Source organism: Cyrtonyx montezumae, unplaced genomic scaffold (genome assembly GCF_038088225.1).
Source record: "Cyrtonyx montezumae isolate F1298 unplaced genomic scaffold, pur_monq_1.0 scaffold_23, whole genome shotgun sequence".
NCBI classification, from domain to species: domain Eukaryota; kingdom Metazoa; phylum Chordata; class Aves; order Galliformes; family Odontophoridae; genus Cyrtonyx; species Cyrtonyx montezumae.
Genome location: NW_027071970.1, coordinates 11,468,308 through 11,479,881, shown reverse-complemented (window position 1 = coordinate 11,479,881; position 11,574 = coordinate 11,468,308).

Below are 11,574 nucleotides of genomic sequence, written 5' to 3'. Positions count from 1 at the left end.
AAGACAGGAGACGTTAATTTTTCAGTCAGTACCATAGAAGATTTCATCTCCAACTCCTCTTCTGTTAATGGGATTAGTCTAACTTATTTACTGATCTAATTAATTGGCATATCCTCCGCTCAGCGGCTCAGAAACCGACTGCCATCGGAACAACCGTGCCTCGTTGGCTTTCAGGGGCTGCAGAGTGCACAGGGTGGTGAGCTTTATCACACTGACATCACTTCGGGTGGGGCTCGTTGAGCAGAGGAAAGAAGGAGCTCCGTTTCCCCTCCAACCCATGAAGTGGTGGCGTTTCCAACACGACGTTATGGCTGCGATGTGTTGCGTTGCATCCCAGCCAGCGCGGCGTTGTTGTGTGTCATTGTGCATCGTAGACATCTCTCATCCCCTCCACGGTGCCCAGAGGGGGGGGGGGGGGCAAAAGGGGACCCCTCGATGCCACCCGAGCTGCTTTATATAGGTCACCCCACGCTCAGCGGCAGCGCTGGCAGCGGGGGAGGTTGGACTTCACACTCTTGCTCCGTGAGCTGCTTTTCTAGGTCACCAACCCACAGCGGTGCATTAAAATAGAGCCTCTTCCTTCCCTGCTCCCCGCGGCCGTGGGCTGTGATGCTGTGGCTGCTGCAGCCGCCAGCCAAAGGAGAAGGGCTGTGGGGAGGGGGGGCTGCCAACCAGAGCCACGCCGACCCCGGAGATGTGTGCTGCGGGCTGGGCAGGGTGATGCTGCACTCCAAAATGTCCTGGGGTGCATGGGCACACCAAGGGGACCCCCACCCCACGTCTGGTCCCATCCTAGGGGTCCCACCCTGAGTTTCTCTATTATTTCTCTTTGTGTTTGGGGGCCTTTTTCTGCCTTTTTAAAGTCTTTTCCTCTTTTCTTTCCCTGCTGTATCGCTCAGCCCTTTGCTTCCTGCATCAAGCCAGGCAGAAAGTGCCTTGCTTCCAGAAGGGAGAAGCAACCATGGTGAAATCCCACAAGGAGCTCTACGGGGACGTTTCCCTGATGCCTTCCTGTGCCTGGAAGGGATGACAAGCAGGAACTTGGGTGGCTGAGGCTAACACAGGGATTAACATGTTGCTAAAATCAGTGCTTTAAAAAAAATAACCTAAACTCTCAGCACCAAGGGCGAGCAGCTGCCCGCTCCCCATCCCCATCGGGCAGCGAAGTTCCAAGTCTGAGCTTCTCCCATTGCCAGGTCCCTCCTCTGAGAAGAAAAAAGAGCTGAGGATAACACGGGATGGGAATTGGGGTTTCCCTTCGAGGACCCCCAGTGCTGTGGCAGCTCTGGGTTTCTCCTCGTGCTCTAAGAGCAGCGCCCGAGTGCCCGCTGCAGCCTGCTCTTTTCCAGGGCTGTAAATCCCACCACGGAGCTTTTTCTGCTGCTTTTTGGGTTTTTTTTTTGCTGCTTGGCAGCAGTTCAGGGCATATTTGTGTTTTGGCTGCCAGCAATGCAGCATTTACAAACCTGCCCTGGATTTATCTGCTGCAGAGTCGGCCACTAAATTAACAACACAAAAGTTAGGGACGTGGTGGAAACAGCAATGGTAGAGCAGCACCAGCCCCCTCCCACCCACTGCCCCACTCCTCCACCTCGATGCACTCCTTCTTGCAGCAGCTCGGCTTCGTTTTTTCTCCTGCACTAAGTGCACACTTTGCCCTTCTCTCCCTCCTGCCGTAGCTGGCACACGCTTGCATCGCTGCTCAAGGAGCTTTAATTACGTCTGAAACCCTCAGTGCTTCAACAAGGTGGGAGAGCAGCCGTGCAGAGGTGCTTTTTGGGGGGAAGCAGGCGGGCTGGGTGCTCCGTGGATCAGGAGCATTGGGCAAGCTATAGCTATTCCCAAGGATGCTGATGTCTCAAACCACAGTGAATCATAGGACACACTGGGCCCATTTTCAGGCCCCAACTCATCCCACCCGGAGCCTCCACAGCCCAACACAGTCCCAACAGACTGTGAGGCACTGGAAGGGACTGCCCAGGGAAGTGGTGGCATCACCATCCCTCGAGATGTTCAAGAAATGAGGAGATGTGGTGCTTGAGGACATGGGGTGATGGGTTGGAGACCTTAGAGGTCTTTTCCAACCTTAGTGATTCTGTGACCCTACGGTATTTTGGCCACCCAACTCACGTGCCGAGGGGTGGATAACTGTTACAAAATGTACCACCAACCCCACGACGCTGAGCAGCAGATCCCAATCAACACAAGAGATTTTCCACGCTCCTTGCTGTCACATCATGACATCAAACCCCAGGGCAGGGAGGACAAGGCAAGGAGCCCAGCAGGGATGGGTTTGCACCAGCAGCCTCAGCCCAAAGCCCAAACCCTTCAGCTCCCCGCAGCTACTCCTCAGGTGCACGGCTGGTACTCTGCCTCATTAGGTTTTAATGCACAGCTCCAGGAACTTATTTAAAATTCACTGAAGCTTCCTCGCACAGAAGGATTTAAAACAAGAATAAAGCTTGTTGGTGGAATTGTACAAGAGCAGGAGACAGAAGGACGGCACGTTTCCATCTGCTCCGCAGTGCAGGGGAGCGGGGCTGTGTCAATCAGGATGCGGTGACACAGCAATCCCTCCACAGCTCTGGCTGGCACCAGGAGCTGGCCCAGGGAGTGGGGGGACTGCGGGCTGCCCCAGCACTGCAGGTCCCAAAGCAGGGCCAGGGGGCTCAGGTTAGAGACAGGGATGCAGGGGAGGTGAGAGCATCCTCTGGGCCTGCTAAAAAGGGTGCTGCTCGACCTGCCAGCGAAGGGAGAGCAGCAGAACACCACGCTTTTGGGTTTAGAAGGAACTTTTGGAAAGAAATCCCAGTGCAGCAAATCATTGGGCTGTTTTCTTTCCACGCTATTGCTTTTATCATTCTGATGTTTTATTCCGCTCTGCGGTGGTGCAGAGATGGGCACAGCACTCCTCTCTGGGCAACAGAGGCACACCCGAAGGGCTGCCCTGGGTTTGGTTAGAGCATGCAATGGGAGGAGAGATGCTGGGGGTTTTCCTCTCTTTCCAACCCCCGTTGAGTCCAAAACCATGATCCAGGATAAACTGTTTAATAGGGCAAAGGCAAGAAAGATGGGATAGTACAACAGAAGGGAGTGAAAATGGGCAACTCTGGGGTTGGTGTGGTGGGGATGCTGCAGTGCCGACCCCAGAGCTTGGCTCCATATCCTAAGGCAGCCTCCAGGGAGCAGAAGGTGATGCTCTGACCTCCCAGCCCTGCTGGGCAGCATCTCCTCTCAGCTGAGCCACTGGGCGTACATTTCCTGCAGGAAAAGCCATTTCCCAGCCCCTGTCCTCCCACCTCTGCCCCAGGCTTCAGAAGGGAACAAACCCACCGCGGCAATTCAGAGCACATCACTTTGAAAGCGCCCTCACGACTCTTGCAGAGCAGTTTAAGAAACATAACACACCCTCTCAAAGGAGATGGGTTTTTTCCCCCCCATAAAACGATCTGCTAACTGCTTCCCAAATGCACCACGCGAGAATAATCCGAAGGCATAAAAAAGCTTGCCAGAGGCACATTCTGTAGGATGCGTTTGTCAACAAGTCCCCTGCTGTGCCTGCACAGCTCACACAGCACTCCGCATCCCGACCCCCTGCACCACGCTGGGGCTGTACGTGCCATCCTGAAGCATCTGGACATGAGTCTATGACATAAATTCAGATCTCTGTGCTATTCTCCCTTCTAAATTCTGCCAGTGCCTTCACAAAACCCCCCAGTTGGCTCCTGCCCACAGGTCCCCTTTTTTCTTTCCCCTTTTTCTTTCCCCTTCCCCTTATTTTTCTCTCTTTTTTCCCCTTTTCTCTTTCCTTCCATTTCACTTCAGAAACAGGGACTTGGGTTTCTTCCTGCAGCCAGGCACAGACAGAGGGGACCAAAAAGCAGATTTAAATCCAGGGAAGCAAAAAAAAGCAGCAGCTCCCGAGTTGAAGGGACCCCCAAAGGCCTCGCGGTCCCACTCCCTGCTGTGCACAGGGACACCCACAGCTCCAGCAGTGCTCTCAGCCCCCATCCCTGGACTGTGGGTGTCTATAGGGATGGGGCAGCACCACCTCTCTGACCAAGGAATGGTTTTCCTGTGTCGAAACCACCCACGTCACCTTCCAACCTGTTGGTCTGACATTGAAGCCGGGCAAAACGGCAGCATAGCTGAAACAGGCCCCACTTAATGAAGAAGTGAAATGTAATTAGTGCCAATCATCACGCGTTTATGAAAAGCAGATTTCATTAAACCCACCTGATCCTTTTTATGAGACTCCAGAATTAGTTTACCAATGCAACCGGGCATCGCGTGCGGCTGCGGATGACATTTTGATGAAGAAGCTGGAGCGATATAAAAATCAACACTGACCCTGATAGGTTTCTAAACAGCTGTTTAACAGCTGCCCAAATGTCAGAGAGGGAAGCAGAGCTCACCAACAGGATGCTGTTCGGCCTTTAATTAGCAGGGGGTTGATGATGTGCCCTCTAAGACCCTCAGGGGGCACAGGGTCAGCACTGGGGTGCAGTCACCTGCCCTGGGAATTGTTCATAGAATGGCCGAGGTGGTAGGGGACCTCAAACATCACCCAGGTCCATCTCCCTGCTGTGGGCTGGTTCCCTGACCCCAACTCAGGCTGCCCAGAGCCCATCCACAGCCTCAGGCACCTCCAGGAATGGGGCACCCACAGCTCTGGGCAGCAGTGCCGGGGCCTCGGTGCCCTCTGAGTAAAGAATTTCTTCCTAATAGTTAAATAAGAAGCCAATTCCTCAAAGCCACACTTGATATTGTTTTCCTCTCACTGATCTCCAGTTGGGAGCGTGATTTATTACAGGGTAATATCAGGACTCAGACAAAAAGATCCCTTCTGGCCCCAAAGGCCATCAATATGGAGGGCTGGGGAAAGAGTAGCTGCCCGGTGGAAGTAATTTAGGGGTTCTCTCTCCTCCCTGTACCTGGAGGCACACACACATTGCTGTGCTCCAGTGGGGCTCCAGCCTCTGCAATGGATGTGCTCAGCAACGGTTATTTTCCATGCTGTATTTCTGCCTGAGTTTTTATTCCCCTCCAGGGAAATCAGGAGCAAGGCTCTGCAACAGGCAACCAGAAATTAGCACACTCGGAAGAGGAAAGCACTGGAAATTCAGCTGCCCACTGAAAGCCAGATGAACACAACAGAGGGCTCCAGGCACATCACCACTCCTGGACACACAATGACCAAGGGCCCAGCACAGCAGTTGCACTTGACCTTAGTGGTCTTCTCCAGCCTTTATGATCCTGTGAAAACCAGCAGGACAGGAAACAAAGCACAGCCAGGGCATACATATGCTGCTCATCCATCAGCAGCCCCAAGCTCAGGCTCTGATGGGTGTCCTCAGGGCTGCAGCCATCCTGTCCTCCCACACTTCTGTCATCCTCCTCCAGGCAGAGGCAGGAGGAAGGAACAGAGGACACATTCCTTGTGTTACTCACTGTCCGGATGCTCACAGACACCCTGGCTCCAGACTGTGAGGGCAAAGGCCGACAGCAACAGCTCTGAGCCACGGGGGATATAGAAGTGAGGTTCAACACGAAAACAAAGTCACCAAGTGTGCAAATCTCCCAGTTGTCCTCCACACACAACGCTTTCTCCACTCTCTGCATTAAGCTGTGCCATTAACTACACATTTGCCAATTCAATTTGAATTATAGAGCCACTGAGACTGGAAATGACTTCTAAGATCACCAAGGCCAACCCCACCCCATCACCCCCATGCCCACTGACTCTTGAAACACTGCTTTAGCTCAGTTGGAGAGGGGGGGAAGCAAATTTCCTGTAAAATAAAACAAAAATAGAAAAGCAAGCGGAGAAATAACAATGGGGACAATGGAAGGCAGCTTGGCATGCCAGCCCTAAGACATCTGCAGTCAGCCCAGTGCACACCTCTCCACTCTGACTGGAAAATAATAATAATCACAGGATCATTGCAAAGTCAATAACTCTGAGACAGTCGAGAATTACTTCCACTCACTTCATAATCACTTATCGTGCTGAAAGCAAGCTGAGGGTGTTCTCCAGGTTGAGAGCAAGCATTCTGACCTCAGCTTGCCTTGGAGCACACAGGGCCAGCAGCTCTTCCTCACATTTACACTTTCCCTGCAATTTAAAATAGAAAACGAATAAAATGCCAATTAAAAAATAAAGCAAGCTGTGGCATGCCTTAGACTAAGCTGGGATTTTCAAAGGATGGCTCCTCGGGCTGCTGGAAATCAAGAGGAAATGCCTCTAAAGCTCTGCAGCAGTGCCTTTGAAATCCCAGCCTTTTGTCTGGAGTTTTGCTGGAAGCACAGGACCACAGACAGAGGCTTTCACCATCCCGCTGCCAGGCTTGTCTGTCACCCTCCTGGGGTACAGCTCCCAGCCTGTGCTTGGTGGAAACGTTTCTGAAATATCAAGTGTATATCAGAGGCAAAAAGAATGCTGCAGGTAGAGCTGCTGGCCAAAGATCCCACAGCCAGACGAAGGGCAGCGTTACGGGGTGGGGAAGTGTGCATTCCTGGAAAAATGGGAACGCTGACTCGGAATATTAAAGGAGCTTTGGAATATTTGTTGGTCAAGCACAGCCTGGGCCCCATTTTTTGTCTCTCTTGCCTTTTTGGCACAGTACGAAGGGACCCAGCACAAGGGCTGCCCCTTTGCACTCCGCATGCCAACCCCAGATGCTGTTTGTGCAATCAATGAGAAAGCAATCAGGATCTCAGCAGCACATTAAGAGCAAGCCTGCTGAAAGCTTGGGTTTTTACAGATCCCCTCATGGCTGGAGCTACAGGGCAGAAAGAAAGCAGAGTGAGAACGACATGCTGACCTTTACAGATCTGCTTCCTTCCCACCTCCCAACCTCCAGTCCCGGCCAGCATCCATCATCCACCAGGCTGCAGGAGGGGATGGGAAAATGGAAGGGAGCCGTAATTACACTGCCAGGCTTGGCACTCCTTGTCCCATCTCCACCTCTCATTTGTCACTACAGAAATAATACGGAAGCAGAGCTGTAACGATCCAGCTTCTGCCTAAATCCACGCAGCACAGCAGAGGCTTTATTGTTGCAAGCTCAAAGGCAAGACAGCACGGCCTCTGATCTGCTGTGCTTACTGAGGACAAGCCAAATAAACACACGGAGGGGATAGATTTTGCAGGGGATGCATCTGCCTCTCGGCCCCGTGCAGTTGGGATGTCATCTGTAGGAATACAGCATCCTCTCTCTGCAGCCCCTGGCTGAGAGGATGCTCACAGCACCTCTTTGAGACACCAGGGCGAGTTATCCTGGAGGCTTATCCAACCCAAGGCATTCTATGATTCGAGCATTATAAACCACATCCCATAGCAGAGTGCCCCCCAGGAAAGTCCCCCCCACAGCATCCTCGCTGCAGGCAGCTGGATTGCTCAGTGCTGAAAGCCTGCTCTGCTGAATGGGGGAGGTTAATTACTGCGATCAGAAATACCCAGAGGGAAAAAATGCTACGCCAGATATTACCAATTAACCCAGAAATCTAAACATCACAATCGCTGCAATTAATAGGATCCTACACTCACACTAATTAGCAGGCTGCGTGCGAGGAGGATGTGCCAGGAGGGAGGGAGCTGCAGGGGGGCCCTGGGGACACAGCCAATCCCAGCTCCTCATCCCATCCCTGCACTTCTGGGGCTGCAGACCTCACTGTGAGCACAGGAAGGGTCTCACCACACACGAGGAGGACCCTGGGGTACACCGTGCCCAGAGGACACCCGCTGTCACCTCACACTATGAGTACAGAGAGCACAGCAGTATGAAGGCTGTCTAAAACAAAAAACCAACCCCTTCTCCTTCCTGTGCAGCTCCGGAGAAGTTGTGGATGCCCCACATCCCCAGAGGTGTTCAAGGCCAGGTTGGATGGGGCCCTGCACAGCCCGACCTTGTGCAGCTGACAACTACTAGCAGCAGGAAGGTTGGAAATGGATGAGGTCCCTTCCAACCTGAGCCATTCTGTGATTATCTGTTGGCTCCAAACTGGCGTTGCAACGAAGGTCAGTGCAGCCCTTCCCACCAGCACTTCTGTAATGCTTTTGTTTGGTGATGATTTTCCTCAAAAGAGGAGAAAGGGCTTCCTCAGCACAGAGCCAACCCTCTCACTAACAGCAGCTTTGTTCCTTAAGTAACCTGTTGGACCTGACTGCGAGCCTGCAAATTTAACTATCGAGAGCGAGACGATGCAATATAATGGATGTGATGTCAAGAAAAATTAAATCAAGTGTCAGGATAAAATTCCGGGGGGGAACATACTTTTATGATTCATAATGCCAACCAATTATCTCCCTGACAGGCCGAATGGCTGTATTTTATCATGCCCAGCAGCCTGGAAAGGGAGTTGTGCAAATTGGCGAATAAAAAGATCCTTTAACAAACTCGGTGGACGCCGGAACGATCGCCAGCATGCACTTCGTTTTTCAGCACTAAATGATGAAAAAAAAAGAAACCCCAGCATTGAGACCTTCCCAAAAAAGCATCTCTGCCAGGGTGGGTGCATTACCCCACACCCAGAGCCCAGGCAGCACGCAGCCTCCCATCCCAGAGCACCATGCATCTCTTTTCCTTCCCAACAGCTGACATGCTTCAGTGCTGCCCGCTTTGGGCACTGGGACGTAAAACTGAGGGTTGCATTTTAATCAGAACTCCAAAGCAATATAATATCTCAGCTAGGTACAAAACATTGTCCTTGGTGGTGACTGCCCCCCAAATTACAGCAGGCGCTGTGGTTCAGCAGCAGAGCCACAGCAGCAGAGGAAGCAGAGCTGATGTAGCTGCGTGTTTTTGTTTATGAGTGATGTTTACTGCTGTTGTCTCAGCAGGCATCAGCAGAAAGCAGCCAGGTCAGGCTGCAATGAGAGACACTTCCAAGTACCTAGGTCTGCCGTGCAGCACGTTGGGCTAACAGGACTCAAAGGGAATGAGAAATTCCAGCTACTGAACTAAACTGCACGGGGAACCAGCATCACACAGAGCTTCTCCAGATGGACAGGTCTGAGGTCTGCATCCTGGAGAGTGAAGAAGGAAAAAACCAAGCTGTCACCATCCACGTCATAGAAACATTAACGTTAGCATGGACCTCTAAGATCACCAAGTCCAACTCCATTTCCACCACATTCACACATAAAACCATAGAATCATTAACGTTGCCCAAAAAAGGTTTCCAGTGCTTTCCATCTCCACTAAGAATATAATGAAAGGTAACTAATGGCTGGCACAGGACCATCTCAGAGGGGTGTTTGATGAGCTCTTACCCGTTAGGACAGGGGATGCAGCAGCAAAGTGCTGAGAAGGGGCTGCAGAGCAGTGCCCACCTGCTGCAGGGCACGTGGCTGCAAGGTGCCACAGGCAGCTGTCGCCCATCGGGGTGCCGTGAGGAGGCAGCTTTGGGAAGGAGGGCTCACAGTGTCCCACTGCCATCTCTCTCTCAGCACCTGAATGGCCCCAGGATAACTTCCCCTCCTTTGTGATGCACACAGAGCAGCTGGCAGAAAGCGCACGTGCGCATGCACACACACACAATCCCCACCGCACTGGAGGCAGTGGTACACTCATTATGTTTTAAATAAAGCATTTTTAAATCGCTCAGAATTTAGCAACAATCTCCATGGATACCCATCACTGAAATCCCTGTGTTACCATGGCAACACCTTCCCCATCTCGCCTATTTATCCCGGAGCTGACACACCATTTATCTGAGCGATAGCAAAAGAAGCTGAAAGCAACCTTCCCTAAGCATGCAGCCATAAAAACCCCTCAGTGAGGAAATAACTATTAATAGTGAGGAAGCAGCCCCAGTCCGGAGCTCTGTGAGCCACTCAGTGCCCACGATTGCAGAGGACAAGGCAAACAAACCATGGTTTCCAGCAGTGAGGCTGAGTGATGCAAAGCACAGACACACATCTCCAGCAGCCACGGGGCTCTCAGGAGCAGGGCTGGCCATGCAGCCAGGTGAACCGGACAGAAATGTCCCACGCCAGGTCTGTATGGTGTCTGCTGGGGTAATATACGAGGAGCTGGAGATCTCCGGGGTGTTTAATTTCACATCTACCTGATGAAGCAGTGCTGTCTATTATTCTCTGCCTCTCCAAGAGTTGAGCACAGCGGGGCTGGAGTCTGATGGGGAACACGGTTAACTCAGCCCTGAGTGAGTGCGTTAAGCACGAGGGATCCACTGCCAAGCTCCCAGGCAGGAGCTCACACATCAGCACTCAGCCCCACGCAGCACTGAGAGGAACAAAGCCTGGCGTTTCTGAGGCCATGCCGGGGCACTGAGCAGGAGGGCAAGGAAATGGCAGCAAGCTTTGCGGATGGAAGCCCACCACCAGCACATCCCTCGAGTGAAACAAGGAAAAAAAGCTCCCAACTCCAGTCCTCCTTTCCTCTCCACTCAATCTGCAGACCTTGCATCCGAAAGACCTTCATGCTTCAAGGGCAGGAGGCAGCTGCAGGGAATGGGATCCTTTGGGCACACTGTCACACCTAACCACAGAGGATGCTTGTTTGTAGGGGGCTGACAATACACTGGTTCTTCCTTCTGGTTCTCATCTATGGCTGGCACCATTTGGGAAAGAAGCTCTGAATTTTTCTTACAGCCCTTATAAAAGCATCACAGTCTGCACGGAGCCCACCCAGTGACCCATGCCTGAGAAGGGCAATCTGAGGATCAGAATATACTGCTTTATCCCTAAGCAACTGCACTGTGCAGAAATGAATCTCTGCAACAAAAGTCACCCCTCAAAGCCTTCTGATCGATTCAATTGGATTTGGGAAGCAGACTGCTCAAATTACTGACATTACTATGCAGATCTGGGCCTGGGAAATGGAGTTACAAACTGCTATGAATCCAAAGGTTAACACACTCAGACAGGTCCTCGTGGGAGAACCCTTAGAGATTGATCTCAGATTTCATACAATATCCAGACAAATCTCTTTATTACAGACCAACAGTAGTCTCAGCATCACACAAATGAGATGACTGAAGGCCACATGGGGAAGAGAAGGTCAGTGCAGTACACCTGGAACAACAGCACACAGCAATTCAGTAGAGCTGCTCTGGAAGTACTGCATTTTCCCAAGCTCATGAGCCATGAGAAACTGACTGCAACGAGCAGGAAGGCTGTTAATTACAACACTACGAGTCACTGCGAGCATCTGTGATTAACAAGAGGACTCCAGGAGACTGAAGACAGATAAGCAGATTGCAGCCTTAGCCAACACAATGATTGCTGCAATGGAGACGGCTGAAGGTGGAAACTCAGGGCTTGACACTGCTGGGGGAAAGGTTTACAAAGTGCAGACAAGAAGTCCCAGTCTGCTGTTTGCACAGAAGTCTACAGAAAGAATACCCCAATTAAAGCAGCTTCCTACTATGCTAAATTAGGACAGCTGCTGCCAGAGGAGGCCAAAAGCATATGAAAGCAGTGAGAAGATATGGCCGTAGGAGACTGCTGTGGATCCAGCCCTGCACAAGAGGCTTCCCACAGAGAAGGCCAGGATGGATACGTGCATCCAGACCAAGCATGCAGGAGGGCTCGATGCTTCCCTCCCAGAA